The sequence below is a fragment of the Spea bombifrons genome, chromosome 6 (genome assembly GCF_027358695.1).
Source record: "Spea bombifrons isolate aSpeBom1 chromosome 6, aSpeBom1.2.pri, whole genome shotgun sequence".
Classification (NCBI taxonomy): domain Eukaryota; kingdom Metazoa; phylum Chordata; class Amphibia; order Anura; family Pelobatidae; genus Spea; species Spea bombifrons.
In genome coordinates this window covers 25,860,784-25,873,197 of record NC_071092.1, presented here as the reverse complement: position 1 = coordinate 25,873,197, position 12,414 = coordinate 25,860,784, and the positions used below count along the sequence as shown (strand labels likewise).

Below are 12,414 nucleotides of genomic sequence, written 5' to 3'. Positions count from 1 at the left end.
CACAAGAATCAGTACTAAGTACAGTAAAGATTGGGGTACACATAGAATTGCAAGATGGTGTTATACCTAGATAAATCGACTACTTTAGTACATTGAGCAAGAAACATTACTTATGTCAAAAGGAATCTCATCACAAAACAGATTTTTCTGTTTGTCAGATGACCATGAGCAGAGTCATGTTTACTTCCAGAGTGCTGCTAGGCAAAATGAGTGACAGCACCTCTCATATTTATTCTGTAAAAGCAAACCATCAAAAACAAGGCGTATCTTCATGGTGGAGACCAAACAATGTATGTATAAAATAGCGTCATATTAGTAGTGGTGACTGTAGTTGCATGGTAAGAAAATAACGTGAAATCGAAGTATAGAGCCTGAAAAATCATTTTTGAACATAGTCTATGAACAATGAAGGCGCACAAGGAATACTGTCGGGTTATAAATAATTAAGGTATAAAATTAGGTTTACTGTTTTTTTTTTTTTTTTTATAACATATCACTACATGTGGCAGTACACAGAAATGCAGATCCACTCAACACAACCCAACATGAACCTTCCACATTGTGATATATAATATATTGGATTAAAAAAATAACTAATAATAGTTAAGGAATTAATTATAGCTCCACACAGAGAAGTATAAACTAGAAAAAGGAGATAATGAAAAACATGTCTAGATGCCTATTAATCATCAACGCCCCCATTTTTACTTTCTCATACAGACAATGTTAAACTTGCTGACACAGGCTAAGCATACCATAAGGGAAAGCATATGCATTCGTACACCACAGAAGGGATCACATGAAGTTTTTGGCACACTCATTGGCACATTATGGGTCATATGCAGCAGAAGGTTACATCACTTAATGTGTTTTTTATTTACAAACGCCTGTTTTGCTTCTGTTATTTTCTGTGCTGTGAGCTCTGCCATCTTTCTGCGGCATCACATGTTCAAATTATTTCCCCCCCGCCCCAAGATGTTTAAGGTAACGTTTCAGGGGAAATATGGGGTTGTAAACAATCTCCAGCCATAGACACTCATGCGCAGTCCGCTAAAATATATGGGACGCGGGATAACTCCCCTGAACACTCAATGTCTGCATAAAGCGTGTGGATGTGTGTGTGGACAGATACATCATTTGCGGATATTTTATTAGTAAGAATTTGATACTTGTAGATGAAAGATTAAATTCTATGTTATTCCCCATTGTGTTTCTGTTTGGACAAAGTATCCTTTTTTTATCCAGTTGTTTTGTAGTCACGATGTTTGCCCGTCCGTGTGGACAGACCATTGCTGGTCAAGTCAGTAATAGAGTATGTCCATAAGAAAACCTTTGGTCCTGTCATACAGCAGAAAGTTCCCACTATTGTATCTTCGTATCTCAGTGACCTCAACAGAAAATGGTGTTGCCAACCGACATTTCTATATAGGAAGCAGAATAGTAATGTGTTGTAACTCTCCCCATATTTTACAGTAACTGAATCTTACCCCTGTCTGACCACTGGAATTTATCGTTTTTAGGCATTGTATAAGTAATGAGATTTCTCAAGAGGGGGGTTGTGATATTAACACAACCTTCAAAAGTTTTCTTTGAACCGTTAACAGTATAATCAAATTTTATGAGCAAAGCAGGCAGATTCCCCACAGCGAAAAAGTCATACAACTCGTAGAGTGTCAGGGTTTGTCTTCTAGGGCTTAGATATGGAGACAAGATACATCATTGGCAATTGACAGTCACCCCTTCAAATGAAGGTCACAAAGCAGGCTGAAATAATACTTGTATCTTGTTTATCTTTCACGGTGAAACAAGACACTGTGCCAAACGCGTTAAGCGTTTCCGGCACTGAGTGTAATGCAGTAACTGATTGCGGGGCCAAGTGAGTGGCAGATGTTTTGCTCATTGGGCACAATCTTCTGCTCTTTCCTCCAGAATGGTAGCCTCTCTCTCTTTTTTTTTCCCCAGCTTACCCGAGAACTTGAAGTAGTGCAGTATGTCATTAAAATAAAAAATATGCTCAATGTTATTTGATCAACACTTCTAGCTTGGCCATATATAAAATCTACTGGGATGGCGCTTCTCATGGTTTTCTGTTCTGAGAAATGTTCCACCTCTCCATCATTCAGAGACCGAGTGCTATTTACTTATGAAATGAAATACTCCTGTCTGGGAGACTCTCTGTTATTCTCATTCAGGCCAAGAGTCTGACATATTTTTATGAACTTAAATTGTTATTTCAGGATGCAGTACTCGCTTCATGCATTACTCAGCCGCAATTAAACATAGTACATCTAAATGGGCACCATTTTTACCTCTTTGAACATGGATTAGAACTTTCCTTTTCTTCTGTTTTTGTTGTAGAAAGTGCCAAGTCTATCTTTGGATATCGTTTATAACAAGGGATGATTCATAAGACTTTATTAAGACCTAGCATAGCTGTTATGAGTATGTTTTTCAAGTCTGAATTAATATGAAACAAACCAATGAGTTGGAAGAAAGCTTGCAGAGTAACTATGAAGGGAGAATTGGCAAAAGCAAATGCCGTGTGTGTCTTATCCGATCAATTCATATCAGCTGTGAATTGGCAAAATACAGGTAAACAACACTTCAGAATCACATAAAGCCGTATATAACATTCGTGTCGTTGCCAGTAGGGCTGAAACAACTAATCGATAAAATCGATAATAATCGACAATGAAAATCGTTGTCAACGATTTTCATTATCGATTAATCGGATCGATTTTTATCGATTATAAAAAGAGGTTTTTTTCAGAGCAAATGCTCTGAAAAACTCCTCTCTTTATATAATCCGACCTCAAACAGCGATCGGATTATAACACCGGAATCCAGATCCTCCGCAACGCTGCAGGGGACCTGGATTCCCCTCACTGTCGGCCGGTCTCTCACTTCCGTCTCTCTCCCCCTCCCATCTGCCTCCTCCCCCCTCCCATACACCGCTCTGCCTCTCTACCCGGCACCGTTACTGACAGGCACTTTCCCTGCTGCTTCATAGAAGCCTCAGTGTAAGTGAAGGTGAGTAACGGAGTCTGTCTGTGCGATGCAGACCCCCACCGGCTGACAGAGAATCATCCTCTCTAACAGCCGGTGAGGGTCTGCAGCGCACAGACAGACTCCGTTACTTCCCTTCACTTACACTGTGGCTTCCATGAAGCTGCAATGAAAGTGCCTTCAGTAACGGAGCCGGGTAGAGAGGCAGAGCGGTGTATGGGAGGGGGGGAGGAGTCAGAGGGGTGTATGGGCGCCACCCTCCAATACACCACTCTGGCTCCTCCCCCTCTCTACCCGGCTCCCTGGTGTCTTGTCAGAAACGGAGGTTCACAGGAGGCAGAGTGGAGTATGGGAGGGGGGAAGAGGCAGAGTGGAGTATGGGAGGGGGGAGGAGGCAAAGTGATGTATGGGGGGGAGGAGCCAACGTGATGTATGGGAGGGGGAGGGGGAGGAGGCAGAGTGGAGTATGGGAGGAGCCAGAGTGGAGTATGGGAGGGGGAGGAGCCAGAGTGATGTATGGGAGGAGCCAAAGTGATGTATGGGAGGGGAGGAGGCAGAGTGGTATATGGGAGGGGGATGAGGCAAAGTAATGTATGGGTGGGGGATGAGGCAAAGTAATGTATGGGAGGGGGATGAGGCAAAGTAATGTATGGGAGGGGAGGAGCCAAAGTGATGTATGGGCGGGGGAGGAGGCAGAGTGGTGTATGGGAGGGGGAGGAGCCAGAGTGGTGTATGGGTGAGTTATAGTGGTGTATGGGGGGTATTATGAATTTTTAGGGCATATAGGGGGTATAAGGCATTTGGATATTAGGCATATCAGGGGGGCATAAACATATCTGGGGGTAAAAGGTATATCAGGGGGCTCAGTGGCATATAGGGGGTATAAGACATATCGATATTAGGCATATCAGGGGGGCATAAAACAAATCTGGGGTAAAAGGTATATCAGGGGGCTCAGTTGCATATCACTGGCATATAAGGAGTATAAGGCATATCAGGGGCACAGTGGCATATCAGGGGGCACAGTGGCATATCAGGGGGCACAGTGGAATCTGGCATATAAGAGGTATAAGGCATATATGGGGGCAGAGTGGCAAGCTGGGGGTCAGATGTGCATAACTGGGGGCAGTTTGGTAAATAAAAAAATTTAAACAAGGCTTTTTTCTCAGTTTTTATTAAATATGAAAAATAGTTAACATATGAATTAATATTTACTAATAACTTTGTATTAAAACCTAGTTTGAGAAACACTGTGTTTGGGTTCTTGTAGCTTTTATTATTATGGCAGTAAAATAAGAAGGTGAATAGAGAGAGGCCATTGCAATAAAGAGATGAAAGTGTAAATTGTACGTTTTTTTATTGCAATTTTTCTTCAATTTAAAATAATGTATTTTTTTTATCCGATTAATCGAAAAAATAATCGGCCAACTAATCGATTATTAAAATAATCGTTAGTTGCAGCCCTAGTTGCCAGGTAAGGGACTTACGCAGAGCAGGGGGTTGCCATATTACACGCAACGTGGCTGAAAGGGAATGTTTTCTTAGCATACCTAAAGACATTATGTTGGAAATATTTTATAAAGATTTTATATCAATATGTTACTGCATGCTCCTTCAGATAAGATAATTATCTAAAAATGCATTGCTATTCTACACAAGTATGAAAGTAAAGGGGTATTGGAGATGGATGCAAGGAAACATAGGTAACTTGTAAAGGGGATCAAGCTGAAAATCTTGTAGATCTATTTGTATTAAGCGCTGTGTAAATTGTTGGCGCTATAAAAATAAAAGATAATAATAATAATATATTATAATTTTTTTTCCAGAAGCATAGAATAGACTCTATGCAAATTGATAAAGCACAAGCAATTTGAATTTGTTGAAATTAATATTTTGCTGTATTTTTGTGGCTTTTTTATGTTTAAACCCCATGCGCTTGCGAATAGTCCTTCAGTTCCACCTAAATCGTGTGATTATACTTTTTATACTTTGTTTGCAGTATACCTCATTTCCATCAAACTGCAGCGGAAGAGGAATCTTATCACTCTTCATTCATTCCTAACGATGAAACACCAAACAATTGTGCAGCAAATAAGAACAGACAAACCTCATTTGTACTAATTCTTTTGATTTTCTGTTGTGTTTCTTAAAAATAGAACTCCAAGTTTTCTGTCTGAGATGTTCCCTAAAGTCTGCTCCAAGAGAAAAATATTTGATGATCTTTGCCCACTTGGCTTATCGCCAATATTTTACTAACAGTTAGTACAGTTCAAGAATTCTGCTTTACCCCTGTATGAGATTAAACAGAAATGGATTTATTATATAAACAAACTTACTGCTAATTATAAGTTTTTCCAGCAAGTTGACTGAAAGGACATCCAAACATTTCTGTTGTGATTGGTACTTAGTAGCTTTTCCCTCTAATGATATTTCTTCCAACATACGACGACACGACAAAACATTGAAAAGCCACGCATCATCACATGACCTATTTGTATCTTTAAGTGTCCCATAATTCAATTGTCCGGGTTTACATTCTCCAGCCCTGGCATCTGCCATTCTTCCAACAAAATGCAAATCAAGACTGCTCTGTAGTGTGATGGTTCACCTTTAATAGTATGCACACTATACAAAGTCTAAATTGACTCCATAGATTAAATGTTTCATTTGCACAGGGTTTTAGTAAAAGACTATGTCCTCCCACCCCGCGTGGCATAAAGGTGCAGTCCCTTTTGGTTCACTTGGACACAAGAGGAACCATAATGTGGAGTGTAGGTTGTAATCAAGAAGTGAGAGTGAAGAAAAACCGCTACTCACGCCGCTACTGTACGTCGGGTCCCAGATATATTGATTCTTGGCATTTCAACAAACCGAGCAGGTGCATGTAATGAAGACTTCCAACTCTCCCAGACCATCCATCAAAGCAAAAACTGAAAAACAAAGCACTCCGCTACTCCGCTACAAAATATATTCATCCAAAAGTAGAAATGTATTGTGGCAAATTTAGCGAACACCAGGATGTGGACAGACAAACCATGGCTAACGCGTTTCGCGCTAAATTAGAGCTTACTCATAGGTGGTAAATCACCAAACATACCATTGCATGTAACCCTAATGTGTATAACCAAGGGAAGCGAACAAATACAAGTAAAAAAGGAATGTGAGGGGAGGTATCTCTTTGTTTGTACCTTGATTATGCCTTGCTGGAAATTCACTAGCCCTGTGCGTCAGAAGCAGCGAGTATATGTGTGTCAGATCACGCCCGAGGACTGAGCCCCAGGTTATATGCCTTTCCATTGACTCCAAGTGGCAGGGTTCATCATGGAACCAGACACGACCCTATTTGTTGCACAGCTAAATAGTAGAAGTGGAAGGAGCTATAATGTATTTTATTTTTGGAAAAATTACATGGTGAATAGTATATATTTATATATATATATAGATATATATATAGATATATAGATATATATATAGTTTAAGAAATAATAAACATAAATGAGGACATAATTGTTTGTTCAGCAAGAACGAATAAGCTGTGTTTCAAGTGTATTGCCTTTACTAGTAAAAATCTGTTTGATGCTTTGTCAACAAGAAAACTACATTTGCCAAGAATTTAGAGCCAATATGGGCCTGGCAAACAATGCTTTGTTCAAGGAGTCGTGTAGGTCTTTAGTCTTGTCTTCATCATCAGGAGCTTTATATTTGCCTATAAGTTAGTTTATGCCCACATGCATCCCATTAAGTTGATGCTTTGTTGCTGGCACTTACATAGGTCCAAACTTTATTAGTTTCTAGATCAATGGAATCATTTAAAATACTATTTATGAGAATAGGGTCTGATGCTGGCACAGTATCTATCATCTTTGCAGAATGTAAAATGTGAACTCTGCCTTTTGGATTCTCATTAATATGCTTAAAAACACTACCATGTGCGAAGCTCTTTACTTATGCAGGTCTGTTTTATACTGTTTTTATTTTTTTATATGTCTCGGCCAAACAAAATAAAGCTGTATGCAGGTGCTGAACAGTCTTCTGCTTGTTCTTCACATTTTGGCCAGCTGTCCTAAGCTTTTTCCTGTGAATATAAGGATCAAGGTGAGCTAATCTTAGCCTTGTCTCTAGTTTGACCTGGGAAGTGTTTGGCACATCATAACTGGGATTTCATTTGGACTTTGACAGCGTGATAATATAAAGTCTCATTCAATCTTCACTGAACCAAATACAGAGAATGAAGTTTTTTATGAATTCATATTTGGGATTTTGTTTTTTTGTTTTTGAGGCTCAAATTCTTGTCAAACTCAGCAAATTATTGTTGCTTTTACTTCAAGGGACTCTCCTTCCATCATACATGTTTTAATGTGGTCCGTTTTGTCGTTTCATTCTGCAGAATCCCCCAATATTATGCCCTTTTCTCCACCCCAACTAAATGCCCTACAGGAGAGCTCCAGCTCTGACTGTCATCACTGCATGCAGCGGGTTAAACCCCAGTGTCCATCAGTAAAGCCTTCCCAATGATTTCAATGGAAGTACTTTCCTGCCACTGACGGCTTCAAGCAGTCAATTGCAAGATGTGTTGGTTCATGGGTCAAGAATAAAGATTTTGCAGCATGTGTGAGGTTAGAGCCTTATTTGTTTTTGCTTTTTTCCGTTTTGGAACAGACTACATTAATATGCATTCCTGTATGGTAGTGGTGTCAGGAACATTTGCCTAATCCCTTAAAAGCAATACTAAGAGCCATTCTATCATCTGATTCACTGAATAACACATACTCTGTGCATAGATTTCTTGTCTGATGTGGGGTAATACCAACACAGAGTAAACCAGAGAAGAGCGAGATATTTCCTTTTTTGCCATTGAGCAGGGAAGTCGTCATAAAATTCCACTGTCCCAACTGTTCATTTTTTCGTCTTCATTAATGAGGTAATGCTCCATCCATCGTCAGTTAATCTCAGAGAGGAACAATCCAGAACCAAGGAAATCATTACTTTTCCTGGAAATTGTACTTTCTTCGCATTTCTTTAACTGATTTCTCGTGCAGTTCCCTTTTGATATTGACTAATATTGTAATTAGTTGTTCTGAAGCCTTATGTTGCGCAAGAGGATGAAGTTCTACTTAATGTGCCACATCTATGATGACAAGATCCGCATTTAAGCCATCTTGGGTACTCTCACTTCATTACTTTCCATCAAAATAATACCAGCTCTCCGGCAGAGATAAGGAGTTACTTGTCATTCGTCCAAATGTAATTTCTATCAACATACAGCAAGGGAAGATCACAATAATATATTATAGTATGGTGGTATTTGTTTTCTTTCTCATCTTTGTAGTAACATATTGTGCTGTATTATTGTTGTGCGTCTGCGATTTGCTTTCGTTGTACTAGGGAATGTTTCCTGTTGATGATCTCATCACAGCAATCGGGTATTTTCAGTGCTATAGGAATATGCTATAGCAAAAAGAAACCTGTAAAATGAACTAATCTATCAATTAACTAAATGGAGAACTGTTATGAGTTCTATATAGCATCATCTTCCAGCAACATGGTGAGGCTTAATCTAAATTCAAGCACGGTTGTTGCAAGCTCAAGGGGCAGCTCATATTGGCCCCCCAGCATTGGCTCCTTTTGCCCCGCATTAGAGATGGCCCTGATGCAAAACCTAGAAGTGTTATAAAAAGAAAACAGCATTTTTTCTTTTTGAAACTTTAGTTTTTATTCAGTTTATGGAAATTTGGATATAGGTGATTCTGTCACAAAGTATTTGGTGTAAAAGAGGGTAACGTCTGATGCAGCATGTTAGACCACATCCAATGCATGAACATGCATGTAAGTATGTAAGTGTTTAGGAGAACACTGGTTAGAGGGGTTGGAAGGACTCATGGTCCCAGAGGAAGCTTCCGTAATACTTTCTAGCTCCACTTATGTAGCGGTCAGTATAGCCTGCATTTGAGAGTCAGTAACAAACTAAAGACAGTAAAACCAGGTACTATAGTACTTCTCCATCTGTTCCTCTGATTCCAGAGCCAGTTTCTTCAATCTCCAAATGCTTTCCACCTTCAGCAGCCATTTGTAGGCACTTTCACAGTGGACTGGAGTCAGCATGGGCGACACCTTTCTATCAGAACCAGCATTAACTTTTTCAACAATTTGAGCTGTGGTAGCACATCTGTTGGATTTGACCACACAGGCCAGCCTTCACCCCCCTCCCCATGCAGCAATGAGCCTTGGCAGCTCATGACCCTGTTGCTGGATCACCGCTTTTCCTTCTGTGGACCACTTTTGATAGGTGCTGACCGCTGCACCCCACAAGACCCGCGTTTTGGTGATGCTCTGACCCAGTCGTCCAGCCATCGCAATTTGGCCCTTGTCAAAGTCGCTCACATCCTTAGGCTTGTCCATTTTTCCTTCTTCTAACACATCAACTTTGAGGATTAAATCTCCACTGACAGGTACCATGATAACAAGATTATTAGTGTTATTATGGACATAATACGGTGGCTTTGGTAATACTAGACAATGTTTATAAACTAAACTAAGAGTGCTCCATGGTAGCTAAAATGTGTTGGCAGAAGCCAACATGCACAATTTGGACACCAGTGTAATTTCCAAATTGACTAAAGCTAACTTGCATTGCACATGGAGGCGATGCATGTATGCGCAAGGTTAAAAAGAGCAAACAACTCACGGATTAATTAACCTGCAAGTTGAAACTTGCTAAATTTGCCTCAAACCTCCCGACTGAATAATAATAAAAAGATAAAATAATTAAAGAAAGGAACGTCCCTAATACTTCACACCATTATTTAAAGGGGGTGAAGATTGCCCCCCCCTTTCCCTCACCCAGTAGATCACCCTATATACACCCTTCTCTCCCATCTTCTGCATCCTTTATTCTAAGAACAGCTTTGGTAATACAAACTTTTTTGTACTAATGACTTGCTTTGTCCTCAAAGCAGAGATAAATAAGTCCAACACTTTCTCACACTAGGAACAGAGACATGGGCAGTTACTTTGGAAATTTTGTAAACCGCGCTCTTAGTTTTGCTCACAATATCTGGGTAGGTCAAGTTGGCATTCCCTTAGGTTAAACCTTCTTTTACATGAAATTAAATACTCTTATTCTCTAAGGATTTCTCGTCGACAGTCAAGGTCCCAATTGCTTATTGAAAGTTAGTGTGATCAGACATATGGTTTTAGCCACATGGGAGAGCTGGTTAGTGCTGATGACTTTTCTGATGAATGGAATAATATAAAATGCTGACTTAATAATATGTAACATGTCCTCCATGTGTGTGTTATCCATCAATAGAAGAACTTTAGTGGAAACAGGCGCTCTGTCTCCAGATAACCCGAGGAATCTATTGTCTCTTGTGGATCACTAGAACATTCACTTCTGCCTGGCTAATCCGCATGTCTATTGGTATCCAACCTCTGAAATGCTTCGAATCATTCCCTAGTCATCAGTTTCATGTCAGGCAGTGTAACCAAGTACTTTACTAACTAATAATAATGCACCACTTCTCTTTTTATTTCTTTGGAAGCTATTGTCTCATCTGAACGTGGTTCTGGTTTAATGGTGTTTTGAAAAGCCAATCACGGATCATTGAATGATTTTAGATTATATTCCGTAGCGTAGCACGATGGGTAAACGGACATAAATAGGGCATCACATAATTTGGACAAAACGTGAGGATGTTTATATTGGTGCATTTGCTTTACAGACCAGGCTTGATCTCCATGAGAAATGTTGCTCGGTGAGTTCCCATACAGCCGGCTTCTCTATGAGGGGAAATGCCCAACTGGTCCGAAGCTCAGGATTAATGACACAGTGGTCAACGGAACATCTTCATTGCCAGAGACACTGTGGACACCGATTAAATAGCATTTGTGAGGAAAATAAAATTCAAAGAATACGTTTGGTGTTTTCAGGATGTTTGAGTTTAATTTTTTGGGTTCCGAGGCAATGTTATCCGCCACTAACCTAAAAGTTACACAAAAAAATGTGTGCTACACAATATGTTTACTTACGTACTTTGAAAATACCTGGTTTTATCAGAAACAAACAAGTGGAAGATTATATATGATCGCTGTAAAGTATCCCCTAACTCTTCGGGTGCCTGTGACTGTAAAAGTGATTGCATGCACAGAGCGGCTAGGTTCTGGCTGTGGGGTTACCTTCTTGGCTCCTCTGACAGCGAGCAGCACTCTACCCAAGGAGTTTGTGAGGTTCCATGTGTACATTTTTGGACATACTGATACAGGCAACACATTACATTTTATTCTGTTGATTTTATTCACAATTTCTTCCAGTTGCGGTCATTTATTCTGCTAAAGCATATGCTACACTAAGAATACTGGGCAGCATGCAATATATTGTTAGAAATTTGAGTTCCCGATCAACTAGAAATGGGTTTAATTTTAAAAAAAAACCAAAAAAAACTTGGAGACATTCAGAAGAGTGAGTGTGTTTTGATCGTTGTTTAAGGCTTTTATTTCCAGTCCCTGGTGGAAATCAGGTTTCCCAAGTCTGACATTATTTTGTGTCTGCAAGTCTCTGTTGAGGCACGTAGTATATTTTTCCACTGAGCTTCATCATATTGCTGTCACATATTCTCCATTACAGAGTATATAACCTCCCCGCAGGGAAGATTAGCTGTAACCCTTCTCTGTTAATGTAACACTATAGATGCACTTCTATGTGTGTACGAGGAAGGAAGTTGTTACTGCAGTAAAGGAAGCCGTGTTGTAAACAGATGTCATTGTTATACGTTACTGGTGAGATGTATTGGCTTCTGCTGGTGTCCTTGTTACCAGAGACTTTGTGAGCCACCAAAAATGTACAGCATCAGAGGTTATACCGGTAAAGTTGCTCTGTGGAGTCAAGCCCAGGTTTATGCAAAAGGTACTCATAGATAAACTCCTTACTTCCCCCGCTCCCACCTTTCTTTTTCCCAACACACCAATGCAAACCACTCCAAAGACATACACCTTATGTCACCCAACTCCTCCAGTTCTGACCTTTACAACTTTGATCGTGTCACAGAATGGGTGCCGCACCAGTGCTAGTACCTTCCAGACTTGCTGAAAATGAGAAACATTCAGGGTTAAGCATTTAGCAATAAAGTAAAACCATGCAGCTGGTTTAAGCAATAAAAAAAACATTCTTGGAACTTCACCAGTGTTTACCACAGTCCACCCAACAGTGCTTACAACATAGTACAGGGGCGTCCAACGTGCGGCCCTCCATCTGCTGCAGGACTACATCTCCCATACTCCTCAGCCAGCCCCTTAGCTGAAAGAGCATTATGGAAGATGTAGTCCTGCAGCAGCTGGAGGGCCGCAGGATGGACACCCCTGACATAGTATATTCTCATCTGCTCCTGAATACACCATGACTCATTCCTGTAT

General features: G+C 40.2%; 1 protein-coding gene across 1 annotated transcript in view; it reads left to right on the top strand.

The window, feature by feature from the left end:
- CENPP (centromere protein P) overlaps positions 1–12,414 on the top strand; it is a 110,244-nt gene that overhangs the window by 93,577 nt on the left and 4,253 nt on the right. The gene's annotated exons all lie outside the window — the stretch shown is intronic.